Here is a 15,031-nt window from a genome sequence, read left to right as displayed (position 1 = left end):
GAAAAGGAGCGTCAATAGCAAAGGATTTTGTGATGTTTTTGTTATTCCAGTGAGAAAATGTCCATGCACAGCATAGAATCTCACCCCCCAACTCCATTTCTGTGCTAACATTTTTGGAGGAGGAAGAGGAGGAAATAAATCTGCACCACTGTCTTCCCCATGACCCTTTCATGTTGGAGGTGGTGAACAAATGTGACAAGTCATGACCATAACCTAGATTCCTTTGGGTCCTTTGACGGTGACATACTCTTATCACACAGCTACCACATCACAATTTCTGCTTTGACATATTGATATATAGCTATTCTAGAATTTGTTTTGTGGGTGATTCCTGAAACTTGGCAAGAAATTCTATGCCAGCTCTGGGCAAAGGTCATCTGGATTTTGATGGAAGTGGGAAGACAGAGTCCCCGCCCCCACCCCCCAACCTTGTATGCCCAGAAGAAAGTGTTATTTACACCCTCTTTGAAAGCTAAGAGGACAATTACACTGATGCTATTTAAAAAGTATTGTGAATTAAATGAGTGATGCTTGACCAAGACAGGGAGAAAATTTTATTATGCTAAATGTTAATACTCTTTGAACACTCTAATTTGATATTTCCTTAATTGGTTAATGTTGCAATAATGCATTTCTTCCTCTCATTTTCTTATTCAAATGGAAGCCATACATTAGAAAACATTTCTGGGAATTTACTTGCATTATCATAGATTGTCTCTGATTATAGATGCTATTTTTAGCAAGATTGCTATTAGGAAAGGAAATATCTTGAGATAAAAAGAAAATATGTAAGTACAGTATTTCTAAATCTAGAAAGTCATGCTTTACTCTTCTAGTAACATCCAAGTTTTTATTCTTTCTCTGACATAGATTATTGCATTTTTTTGGTGCATTTTTGATGCTGAATTTCTTGTTTTATCAAGAATGATTTTCCTATTCACAAGTTAGGACAGAAACTGTGCTAACAAGGCATAAATAGTTTTAAATAAATTATTTTTAAAAAGCTTTTGTGAGTTTTTTTCTTCTGGTTGGCTTTTCCTTAATTCTAAAACCACACTGATGTTCCAAATGTAACTTAAAATTTTGTGTCAATGTTTACATAAGAGAGTTGATAATTCTTTTTCTTTGAATTAATTGTGCTTATTGTCATCTTATGGTCTGTTGGTTTAATAGTGATTTTCTAAACCTTATCTTTGGTGTACGGATATTGTACAAATGATTTTTTTCTTTGCCTATAATTTGTTCCAGATAATAATCCCTGATATCACACCAGGAAGTTTCTGTGTAATGTAAATTTCAGTGTTAAATTATTTACTGCATATAAATTTTCTATCAGAAGGGGATCAACACAGTGAATCCACTAATGCCGGTCTAATAGAAAGTTAATGGCTTATTCCAACTGATTTTGCAAGAACAAAGGGACATCCTAACCTTGATGACAGGGTGCAATTAGCCAAACACCTAGGGAATAGGTTTCTACAGCCCACATTAAGTCTGAAGAACTACAAAGGTAACAACTTCTTTCTAAGCCATATTCGTTATTGGATTATTGCCATTAAACCTGCCCAGAGATAGAACTTAATGTCAGTAATACACTTGGGTGGATAGTGGTCTTCTGAGACAGGTTGTCTACTTAGCGAATGATTAATACTAGGGTGGTTCAGGCCCAGGAAGTGTACACAACATAACTCCTTAGAGATATTCTTGCTCTACTTTTCTAGTTAAAAACTTAGATCTGAGCAGGCAGCATGATGACTAATAATGCAGATTCAAATTATTGGCTCTTGAATATCATTTCGGCAGTGACTCCACTTCCTTTTTGTAAATCAAAAAGCAGGCAGCTACTTAGCCAAACAGGATTCTCTACAGCTTCTGCAATATTGAATCATGACTCTGACTTCATCAAAATGAAAAACTTCTGCTCTTTGAAAGGCACTAATATGAGAGCAAAAGACAAATAACAGACTCATATCCTTCCTTGAAGAAACATTTCAACAATATGTGATGTCAAAAAAAGTCTTTCCCTCTATGAATTCTTCCTTTAACAATTAGACACATAGCCATCTTTCTGTTCTCTTACCTTCTCTCTCTTACTATTTTCTATCTTCTATTTTAGTTATTGATATTCATTTGTTTAGTTATGTGACAAATATTTACTGAGCATGTTTTCTGTGCCAGAAGTTCTAGCTTCTGGGGGTATATTAGTGAACAGAACACAGTGACTTCCCCCATGAAGCTGATGTTCTTGAGAAAGACAGACTGATTCATTTCAAAACAGATTACCAAGAGACTGTTGCAGAAGGTGCTATAAAAGAGAAGTGAGTTTGCTGTGAGAAGTGTCACAGAGCCCTGACCTGGTCTCTAGGGGGCTGAAGGTCTCACTTAAGGAAGTGACATTTGTTGTAAATTTTTTGAGAAAAGGCATTGTGGACTCCAAGTACGTTGTCTGTCTCTAGATAGATGCTCTAAATATGTTTCTGAATTTAGTGGAGCATTTCCTTGTGCTAAATGAGTTAAATTTGTTAATAGTTTGTTTCCCCTTCTTTCACAGTAACCTCTAATATGTAAAGCACTATTGGTAAATAAAACAGATCTAACCAGATTGAAATTACATTTATCTGTTGACTTTTGTGTGTGTCTTTTTCTTAATTGAAATACACATCCCTTTCCTTTTTTTAAAAAAATAATCACCATAAACCCATGACAAAATTGTACTAGTTGAAGACAGATAATGAAGGGGAAAGTGTTCAGGGATTCACTTTGTTAACGAGAGTGCCTAAATTGCATGTTCAATTTCCATGGTTGCACTGACTAATATTTACTATTATCAGTATTTTTTGAGACTGATCTTTTCTTTTCTTATAATGTATTTTCCCCTAGTGCTCATGAAGGGTGGGGCTGGAGAACCAAAATGATCATAGGAGCTTAGTCTCTCTGGACACCATTATTCTTCTTAAACTCACACTTTTATGACCAACGGATTATCTTCCTCCAGCCAGTGGGCCTGCATTTGGAAGCTTGATGGAGCAGATCTTATATATATTTTCTCACTTATGTGCCTGGTTCCATATCAAGTGTTTTTCAAATAAATTTCAACTAATATTTACTCAAGATCAATACTCCACTCAAAAAGTAAGTTGTCTCTCACCTAACGCAGACATAAATAAATTTAAGAGGCTTTTTAAAATGGCTGTTTAAAAAGCAGAAGTAATGCTATTTTAGATAAGACAATATAATAATGATTTATTTTAAAACTTCCTTCTAAAATGTTACTTTTTCTTTTCTTTAGCATACTTAAGTGCTCAGTCCCAAACTGTAACTCACTTGGAAGATCAGATTACAGAGACTTTTGCTCTGTAAACTGTGAAAGCCTATGGCCAAAAGCATTAAGACCAGACTTGATCTGGAGAGGGCATCAAGAAAGACAAAGAGCCTTATTTAATACTTTTCTGCACCACAGCCTGGAGCAAGGTGAGATGGAATTAGATGTTACTTCCATTTTAACAAGGTGGAAGAGAAAAATCTTGGAAAAGGTCTATGACCATCGGGGAGGGTGGAGTGTGAAGCATGTCTTTGCCTTTGCCTCTCTGATGAGACTAACACGCTTTCCTGGAAGACATCCATCTTATCTCCTTCACAAACAACTCCTTTGTCCCATTCAGTGGTTTTGTGAGTCCCTATTACTGAAGGAGGTAACTTTATTTATTTTTAAAAATTTTTCTTATTGAAGCTCAATTGAAATATAGTATTAAATCAGTTTCAGGTGTACAACAGAGTGATTGGACAATTTCACGTATTACACAATGCTTGCCATGATAAGTAGTTCCCATCTGTCACTATACAACAGTATTACATTATTATTGACTCTATTCCCTATGCTATACTTTTGATCTCTGTGACTATTGACTTCATATCTGAAAGTTTATACCTCTTAATCCCCATCACCTATTTTGCCCTTTCTTCCCTGGCTGCTCTGACAACCACCAGTTTGTTCTCTGTATTTATAAACATGTTTTTGCTTTTTGTTTCTTTGTTCATTTGTTCTCTTCTTTAGATTCCATGTGTAAGTGAAATCATATGGTATTTGTCTTTCTCTGATTTATTTAACTTAGTATAATACCCTCTAGGTCCATCCATTTTGTTTCAAATGGCAAAATCTCATTCCTTTTTATGGCTGGAGGACAGTATTTTATTGTATATATACACTGCATCTTCTTTATCCATTCATCTATTGATGGGCACTTAGTTTATTTCCATATCATGACTATTGTTAATAATACTGCAATAAACAGTTTTTTTTGAATTAGTGTTTCTGTTTTCTTTAAGTAGATACCCAAATTACTGGATCTTATGGTATTTCTATTTTTAATTTTTTGAGGAACACCCAAACATTTCCCACATGATTGTATTAATTTGCCTTCCCAGCAAAAGTGCACAAGTATTCTCTTTTCTACACATCTTTGTCAACACCCATTATTTCTTCTCTTTTTGAACTGGGCCATCTGACTTGTGTGAGATGGTTTCTCACTGTGTTTTTTTTAATTTAATTTTTTTTCCTCACGAGAGCGAGAGCGCGCACCAGCGGGGGAAGGGCAGAGAGAGGGAGACACAGAATCAGAAGCAGACTCCACTTCTGACCTGTCAGCACAGAGTCTGACGTGGAGCTCCAATCCACAAACCACAAGATCATGACTTGAGCCAAAGCCAGATGCTTAACCGACTGAGCCACTCAGATGCTCCTCTCACTGTGGTTTTGATTTGCATTCCCATGATGATTAGTGATGCTGAGCATCTTTTCTTGTGTCTTCTGGCTATTTGTATGTCTTTGGAAAAATGTCTATCCAGGGGTACTCTGCCCATTTTTAAACACCTGAGGAACTTTTAAACGATGATAATGTCCCCCGGAAAATCTGATTAAATGGTCTGAAATGAACGCAGCTATTGGTACTTCTAGGAGTGCTGTTGTAATTCTCACTCTGTGGGAAGGGTTGAGAATTAATGTTATATACTCATTCTTATGCTGTCATTCAGATTTTACACAGTTTTCTTAGTTTTTGTGACCAGTACCTTTCTAAGCAAGACACTCTTCTAAATATCCTCCCTCCTCAATTCTGCTCATTGATCACATTCAGACTAGACCAAAGGAAAGGATTTAGTGAACTGTGCGCCACCTCCATGGATCCTGGCATAGCCACTTCCCTGATAATATTTCTGTGAGTCTGAACAATTGATAGACCAAGATACTACATCCCCTATTCACACCATTGAGAGAACTGCTTTGTGATAATGCCAACGAGAGTCACCCAGCCCAGGGCTTTTCTCCGAATGACCAGTTCTTATAAGCAAAGACTTTTGCTTATGGAAGAAGAGTTAATTTTCTTTTGACATAGCCTTAAGATACTTGGGAACTTGGGGGTGCAGCTGTCTATGATTTGTGCCTTATAAGACTCTACCCTTGGGTGCTAATGGGAAAAAAAATATTACCATTTTTAATGGACATCTCTGAGTTAGAATTCCAGCAAACTGCACTTGGTGAAGTTTGATGGAAATAGTAGTAGTAACCAGCTCAGAGGCCACATAAAATAGTGAGTGTGGTGAATATTAGATTGGAAAAGCTAGGACCTGGTCATTTTCTGCCTCAAAGGAGCCTTGCTACCTTGAGAAGTTCCAGGGCCTTGGGCTTTCTTTTCCTTCACCAAGAAAGGCCTGGAATGGGATTAGATGATATATCTAAGACTTTTTATAGTTCTTGGGGTGCTTGGGTGGCTCGGTCAGTTAAGCATCCAACTCTTTTAATTTTTTAATTAGTTAATTATTTTTTAAATTTACATCCAAGTTAGTTAACATAGAGTGCAACAATGATTTCAGGAGTAGATTCCTTAATGTCCCTTACCCACTTAGCCCATTGCCCCCTCCCACAACCCTCCAGTAACCCTATGTTTGTTCTCTATATTTAAGAGTCTCATGTTTTTCTCCCTCCCTGTTTTTATATTATTTTTGCTTCCTTTTCCTTATGTTCATCTGTTTTGTATCTTAAAGTCCTATATGAGTGAAGTCATATGATATTTGTCTTTCTCTGACTAACTAATTTTGCTTAGCATAACACCCTCTAGGTCCATCCACATAGTTGCAAATTGCAAGATTCCATTCTTTTTGATTGCCAATTAATACCCCATTGATTACATATACCAAATCTTTATCCATTCATCTGTTGATAAACATTTGGGCTCTTTCCGTACTCTGTCTATTGTTGATAGAACTGCTATAAACATTGGGGTTCATGCACATCTTTGAAACAGCACACCTGTATCCCCTGGATAAATGCCTAGTAATGCAGTGGCTGGGTTGTAGATTAGTTCTATTTTTAATTTTTTGAAACCTCCATACTGTTTTCTAGTGTGGTTGCACCAGTTTGCATTTCCATCAGAGGTGCAAAAGATATCCTTTTTCTCAACATCCTCACCAATATCTGCTGTTGCTGAGTTGCTAATGTTTGGCATTCTGACTGGAGTGAGGTGGTATCTCATCATGGTTTTGATTTGTATTTCCCTGATAATGAGTGATGTTGAGCATCCTTTCATGTGTCGCTTGATCATCTGGATGTCTACATTGGAGAAGTGTCTTTTCATGTCTTTTACCCATTTCTTCACTGAATTATTTGTCTTTTGGGTAATGAGTTTAATAAGTTCTTTATAGATTTTGGGTACCAACCGTTTATCTGATATATCATTTGCAAATATTTTCTCCCATTGCCTTTTAGTTTTCCTGATTGTTTACTTCACTGTGCAAGAGGCTTTTTATTTTGATGAGGGTCCCAATAGTTCATTTTTGCTTTTCTTTCCCTTGCCTCTGCAGACATGTTGAGTAAGAACTTGCTGTGGCCAAAGTCAAAGAGGTTTTTGCCTGCTTTCTTCTCCAGGATTTTGATTGCTTCCTGTCTTACATTTAGGTCTTTCATCCATTTTGAGTTTATTTTTGCGAATGGTGTAAGAAAGTGGTCCAGGTTTATTTTTCTGCATGCCGCTTTCCAGTTTTCCCAACACCATTTGATGAAGAGACTGTCTTTATTCCATTGGATATTCTTTCCTGCTTTGTCAAAGATTAGTTGGTGATACATTTGTGGATCCATTTCTGGGTTTTCTATTCTGTTCCATTGTTCTAAATGTTTATTTTTGTGCCAGTACCATACTGTCTTGATGATTTTAGTTCTGTAATAAAGCTTGAAGTTCAGAATTGGGATGCCTCCGGTTTTGGTCCTCTTTTACAGGATTGCTTTGGCTATTCAGGGTCTTTTCTTGTTCCATACAAATTTTAGGATTGCTTGTTCTAGCTCTGTGAAGAATTCTGGTGTTATATTGATAGGGAATGCATTGAATATGTTGATTGCTTTGGGTAGTATCAACATTTTAACACTATTTGGTTTTCCAATCCAGGAGCATGGAATATTTTTCCATTTTTTTGGTGCTTCTATAGTATCTTTCATAAAATTTCTTCAGTTTTCAGTGTATAATTTTTTTTACCTCTTTGGTTATGTTTATTCCTAGGGATTTTATGGATTTTGGTGCAATTGTATATGGGATATAAGTTCCTTAATTTCTGTTTCTGTTGCTTCATTATTGGTGTATAGGAATGCAGCCGATTTCTGTGCATTGATTTTATATCCTGTGACTTTGCTGAATTCATGGATCAGTTCTAGCAGAATTTTGGTGGAATTTTTTGGGTTTTTCATATACAGTATCATGTCATCTATGAAGAGTGAAAGTTTGACCTTCTTGCTGATTTGGATGCCTTTTATTTCTTTATGTTGTCTGATTGCTGAGGCTAAGACTTCCAATATTATTTTGAATTACAGTGGCAAGAGTTGTCATGTTCCTGACCTTAGGGAAAAGCTCTCAGTTTTTCCCCATTGAGAATGATATTGGCAGTGGATCTTTCATATAGGGATTTTATGATCTTGAGGTATGATCCTTCTATCCCTACTTTCTTGAGGGTTTTTATCAAAAAAAGATGCTATATTTTGTCAAATGCTTTCTCTGCACCTTTTGAGAGGATCAGGTGGTTCTTATCCTTTCTTTTATTGGTGTGATGTATCATATTGATTGTTTTGAAGATACTGCACCAGCCCTGCATCCTAGGTGTAAATCCCACTTGGTTGCGTTGGGTCATGGTGATTCATGTACATCAGGGAAATTGGTCTGTAGTTCTCCTTTTCAGTGGGACTTTTTTCTGGTTTTGTAATCAAGCCTTATCTGTCTTCCCTTGTAGGTTAAGGACTTTTTCCTCCTTGTTGCTTTCATGATTCTTTCCTTGTCTGTGTTTTATGAATTTGACTAGGATGTGCCTTGTTGATGATCCATTTTTATTGAATGTAATGGGAGTCCTCTGTGCTTCTTTTATTTTGCTGTCTGTGTCTTTCTCCAGGTTAGGAAAGTTTTCCTCTATGATTTGTTCACCTTCTATCCCCCCTTTTTTTTTTCTCTTCGTCTCTGAGACCCCTATGATTCTGATGTTATTCCTTTTAATGCATCACTAAATTCTCTAATTCTTATATTGTGCTCTCTTGCATTAGTCTCTCTCTTTTTTTTTTTTTTTTTGCTTCAGTATTCTCCATAAGTTTGTCCTCTGTATTGTTGATTCACTGCTCTACTTTATCAACCCTTGCTGCCGTGGCATCCATTAGAGATTGCAGCTCAGTTATAGACTTTTTTTTATTTCATCCTGACTAGCATTTACTTCTTTTATCTTTGTAGAAAAAGATTCTAATCTATTTTCAATCCCAGTTAGTATTCTTATTAATTGATTGTAAATTCTGGATCAGACATCTTGTTGTATCTGTGTTGATTAAGTCCCTGGCTGTCATTTCTTTGTTCTTTTTTTTTGGGGGGGGGAGTAAATTTCTTTGTTTCATCATTTTGAAGGAAGAAAAGAAATTAATAAAGTAAAAACATTAAACAATTAGAAACAACCCAAAAATTAAATAAAGGATGCTAGATTCTAGGTGTGTTTTGGTCTGACTGTTGAAAAAATCTTAACAGATTAGGACAAAAAGGAAAAAATAAGAAAAGAAAAAAGAAAATAAGAAAATCTTATAAAATTTGAAAAAAGGAATACAATAAAATAGAATAAAATGAAATGATGGAATTAAAATAAAATTTAAAAAAATTACAAAAAGTAAAAAATATAGTAGAAAAAAATTAAAGAAAAACTTTAATAAAAATGGAAAATAAAAATAATTTTTTTCTTTCTGCCAAATTCTGCGGTTCAGGTTTTGCCGATTGTTGTGTTAATCCTCAAATCGGTTTTCTGGATGTGAAAGATAGTTGAGTGTTAATCTGGTTGAATTTCAGGGACTAGAGATACAAAATGCTTCCATGTTATTCTGCCATCTTGCTCCTCTCAAGCCTCTGACTCTTGATTTCAGCTAAGGTCATGATCACAGGATTTTTAAATTCGAGCCCTGCATCAGGCTCTCTACTGACAGCATGGAGCTTGCTTGAGATTTTTCCCCCCTCTCTCTCTACCCTTCCCTAGCTCGTGCTCACTCTATCTAAAAATAAATTAATTCAAAAAATAAGAATTTTTATAGCTCTGGTATTATATAATTCTCTAAGATTTCTTGGTGGGTGTGTATTTATTGAAACATATAAGGGGAGATGTAAGAGGAAATAGACTCTCTCAACCTATTTTAAAATGGTCATAGAATATTAGAACCTGAATTTAGTCACACATTTACTGAGCACCTACTGTGAGCAAAGGACTATGTGAGGGTTAAGGTTTGAACGTCCAAAGAAACCATTTATGGCTCCTGCCTTTCCCAGACTGGCATGGTATGGAAAGACAGAGGAAGCCATGTAAAAGGCTGATAGAAAGCCAACTCAAATGAATGATTTAATAGGGTGCAAAGATCAATAGGGGAAGATCATTTAACTTCATCATGGTAATTAAGGATGGCTTTATAAAATCCGCTTTTGTTCTTTGGAGGTGTTGGAAGACATTTGTGGTGGTAGACTCCTCTGGGAAAGGGACTGTGTCCTCCTTGTTTGTAAGCCCTATAGTGTTAGTTGGGCACTTGTGTTGGCTGAGTGCTCAGTACATGCTACTCTTGACTGATCATAGAATAGAAGTTATTGTTTGTATTGTTTTCAAACCTGCTCCATTCGAGAGCAACATTAGCAGTGGCCTGGCACCTGCTGTATAGATTTGTCATCATATTATAGGGAGCAAAGCCATTTGGCAGTGCCTTACTCTAGGCCTCTTTGCGGCTCTGTGCTGGGTTCTCAAATTAGAAGTGTATAATCATGCCAGGGGGTTCCAATGGCACTTTCACAAGTCGTTTGGGCTGTAATGAGGGTGTGGTGATCATCAGCCTGGAGCCTGGATGAACAGCCTCCTGTACCTCACACAGCTTCTCTCTCATGGTGGCAGTCACTGAACACTGGGGCAATGAGCTCTGTCATGGGGCGTGATGACAGTGCCAGGAAAGATTATGAACAGAATGTACCCAAAGAAGCCGGTGGTGCTTGTGAGTGCCAGGAGGAACAGATTGTACTGCAGAGGGTGTTTAGGAAGGCCATTAAGACAACTTAAGTTATCAAAAGACTGTGACAGGAGCTTCGTGATGCACAACAGTAATAGGATTAGGTAATGGAAAGACAAAAAATGAAGTTGGTTACAAAGTGAAGGTAAAGATAGCAAAAAGCATATTCTGTATTTAGGATACATGGAAGAGTCAGAAACTCATAGAAATGATATATATTGTTCAAAAATGCATTTCACTTGGGGCAAGAAGGAGTATACATATAGTATGTCTGCATAAGAAGTCCCTTCTATTAGTAGGGGCCATCTAGGGTTCCATCTAATGGGGATAGCCAGGTATGGCCTGTTGGAAGGAACATTATATGTAAGAAAGTGAACATGAAATAGGCTTATTGTAAACAAGAGCTGGGAAGGCTTTATCCACAGCTTACTGTTATAGCCAGTAGAGGGCCAATGCCTGTTCACTTCCCAGCTAATGTCTCAGGCCCCAGAGATCAGAGTAGAATGTCTGTACATTCGGATAGTAGCTCCAAGAGGCCAGAATCTGGGTCTTACTGTGATTATAAACCAGAAAGACACAAGCAAATTTTCCAAGGATCAGAATCAGTGCTCATACCTCCAAGGCTTCCATTCATCTCTTAGGACAAGTTCTGAGACAGCCCCCTGCCCTCAAACACTGCAGCATAGGGGTGCACACTGAATAGACAGTTGCCCAACAAAGAGACTATTCCAAGTTGCTGTGTCATCTTTTTCACTAAAAGATGACAGCAATTATAATGATGCTAACTGTGAAATCCAAGAATCATAGAATGTTAGAGATGGATGTTAATCAGATGCACATTTAGTGAGCAGCTATTGTGAGAAAATGGCTGTGTGTGAGGGTTTGAGATTGAACATAAAAATGAGCCAAATATGGTCCCTACCTTTCCTGGACAGGCACCCCGTGGAAGGGCAGAAGCAGCCATACAAATGGCCAATAGAAGACAAATCAGACAAGTTATTTAAGAGGGGTGCAAAGTTCAGTAGGGCCATAAGATAGAAAAATAAAAACTTTACATATTAAATTCTTCAGTTAATGGGTGAGAAGTAGGAGGCTCATGCAGTCCCATAGTAAGCTGTCTCCGCAACTGGGACCAGAAACCAAGTTTCCTTCAGGGAAATCTGTGAACATGCTCATCACCATGTCCTCTGATTTGGTACTGCAATTTCTGAGATTATAGCATTCACCAAACTGTATCTTAAGTTTGTCTTGAATGTTGTCATCGTAGATGGAAATTTTTTGTTTGCAATTAAACTCATGTATCACTCATTGACTCACCATCTGGAAGGTAAAACCTACAAAACAAAACTGAAAGATACTGTATTAAATGATACTATCTGATTTCTCTGTCAGTTTAAAAAATTTTTTTTTGCATCTATTTATTTTTGAGAGACAGAGAGAGACAGAGCATGAGCATGGGAGGGGCAGAGGAAGATACACAGAATCTGAAGCAGGCTCCAGGCTCCGAGCCAGCGTTCTGCACAGAGCCTGACGCGGGGCTCGAACCCACAAACCGTGAGATCATGACCTGAGTCAAAGTCAGACGCTCAACCGACTGAACTACCCAGGCGCCCCCTCTCTGTCAGTTTAAAGATCACTCTGGGGCACCTGAGTGGTTCAGTCAGTTGAGCATGCGACTTCAGCTCAGGTCATGATCTTGCAGTTTATGGGTTCGAGCCCTGCATTAGGCTCTGTGCTGACAGCTCAGCTCTGGAGTCTGCTTCAGATTCTGTGTCTTCCTCTCTCTCTACCTCTCTCTCTACCTCTCTCTCTCTCTCTCTCTCTCTCTCTCTCTCTCACAAAAATGAATAAACATTAAAAAAAATGAAAGACCACTCTGGCTTGTCCATATCCTAGGCTCATTCCCTCAAACATGAGGAACTCTCTTTGAACAGTTTACTCCTCCTGTTTCGTGTGAGGCTTGCTGTTCGTACAGTCATCTCTGGACCAGTGATACTGGCATTGCCTGAGAGCTAGTAAGAGATGCAGAAACCTTGCTCCCACTGCAGATCCGCTGAATCAGAATCTGCATTTTAAGAAGATCCCTTAATGATTTCTATGCACATTAAAGTTTCAGAAGCTCTGCCTTAGATTCCTCTCTGACTCCAGATTTGTAGTTCCCAGTACTGACTTTATGTCTCCATCTGGCTGAATCGGAGGCAGCTTTTATCCCCCTGCAAACAGAATTTATGATCATTTCCCCAGAATGGCTCTTCCTATATTTTGAATTCAGGAAGAAAGTTTTCCCAGGAACAAAGGCTTCTTTCTCAACTTCTCAACTATTTTCCCTTGTACTCCCTTCCCCCACTTCCAACCCATCCAATTTCCCTTTGAAAACTATTTCCATTTTTCCCAACTTTGGGTCTTAGCCAGAACTACTATAGGCATTATGTGAGAACTGTGGGCAACATCTGTTTTTTTCTAGCCGGACACACACACATATAGACTCTCTACCACCCTGTTTCTCCAACTCCCTCCCTCTCTCTCTCTGCATATAGACAGACAGTTATAGATATGCATGTGTATATGTCATATGTATATAGATGTATATATATATTCAGCAATTTAAGATCCAACTCATAGTGGAAAAACAACTGCCTAATTACACTGACAATTGCAAAATTGCCTCTTTTCCCTTAAGCTCTTGAACAACATGGGTTTGAAGTGCATGGGTCCACTGGTATGCAGACTTTTTTTTACAATATAGTACTATAAATGTATTTTCTCTTCTTTATGGTTTTTTTAAATAACCTTTTCTTTTGTTTAGCTTACTTTATTATAAGAATACAGTATATAACACATAAACAAAATGTATGTTAATCAACTGTCATTCATAAGGCTCCCAGTCAACAAGAGACTATCAGTGGTTAACCTTTGGGGGAATCGAAAGGCACATGTGTACTGTGCAGGGAGTCAGGTGTATTGTAATCACGGCAGTACCATCATGGCAATAGGAATAAGCTCTGTTCAATTCTGAACTTGGCAGTTTAAGAAAATAGATTATATTTTCTCACCAAAAGAAGACAACCAACAACAAAAAATACCCAAGCACTTTTACATGTCCTTCTTTCAAGACAATTAAAAATTATTCTGGCTTACAGGTGCCTGGGTGGCACAGTCGGTTAAGTGGCAGACTCTTGATTTCAGCTCAGGTCATGATCTCACAGTTCAGGACCTGAGTTTGAGCCCCACGTGGGGCTCTGCACTGATAATGTGCTTGGAATTCCGTCTCCCACTCTCTCTACTCTTCCCCTGCTAGCGTGCATGAGCTCTCTCTGTCTCTCTAAATAAATAAATAAGATTACTCCAGCTTAATAGCATTTTTTAAATGGAGATACTTAATCATTTAATAAATTTTAGTTCTACTATAAGGGTATGATGGCTTATTTCTAAGGATAATACATTTAGAAAAATTTCTGAAGGAAGTTTCGAACATATGCTACATTTATGTCCCTGCTTTTAATTTTAATGTAATTTTTGAAATTGTTGGAGGACAAAAACAATAATACCATGTTCACTGGGAAATCTCGGAGGGTATTACATAGCTTATGCTATTTTTCTAGATGTGATTCACCTGCAGGTTTTAACCGAACCTTCTTTTTGTGTCTGTGTTGATTGCATTAGGGGCTTCAGAGAGGGAAAAGCAGACATGATTTTCTTTACCTGGCATGTCAAAGATTTTATCCCCTCTGTCTGACCTTTTTGCCTTCTCCCTGTAACTAATTTCTACAGTTCTTAAGTGTAATGACAGCACTGGTTTATTTTCACTGCTGTATGAAATCTGATCTAAAATGGTTCTTTTCTTGCTCAAGTTTGGTGCCTATTTATTTATTTAATGAAAAACTGCACTCTTTATTGTGACATTCACATATTAATGTTTAATGCAGTGAACATGAAAAATATATCAAAGGTATTGCTTGTGATAAAACCTGAATCAGAGCCTGATCTGCTCAATATGGACACTAATGACTCCACGGTGGTTTTGCGAGGCCAGAGTGCTTGCTCCACAAGATTTTTCGCCTCAAGCTGAAAACCTTGGCCAAATGAGTTCAGTGCATCCCTCAGGATTTATTACATTAGGCTGGCTCACAAAGTAAGGGACAGATTTGTTCAGACCCAAAAGGGCATGCTGTTCCAATGCAGTTAAAAGTAGCCAAATACTTCTGACTTCACATCTCCATTTCCACTTGGCAGGTTTTTCTGCTTAACACCAAAGTGACATTGCAAGTTGCAGTTACACATTTATCATTTTCTAACTGAGAAAATAGCTTTGTGTTCTTTTCCTATAATAATACCTTTTATTTGTATAGCCATTTGCAATCTGCACAATTTTCACTTCCGTTATCCCTTTAACCCCCATGATAGCCCTGGTAGTTACTGTCTTATTGTTCTCATTTTTGTAGATAATGGAGTTGATGCTCTGAGAGAATAAGTGATTGTCCAAGGTCACACAGG

The sequence above is a fragment of the Suricata suricatta genome, chromosome 7 (genome assembly GCF_006229205.1).
Source record: "Suricata suricatta isolate VVHF042 chromosome 7, meerkat_22Aug2017_6uvM2_HiC, whole genome shotgun sequence".
In the NCBI taxonomy this organism is placed as follows: domain Eukaryota; kingdom Metazoa; phylum Chordata; class Mammalia; order Carnivora; family Herpestidae; genus Suricata; species Suricata suricatta.
The sequence above is the reverse complement of the archived record's forward strand: the minus strand, read 5'-3'. Positions refer to the sequence as shown.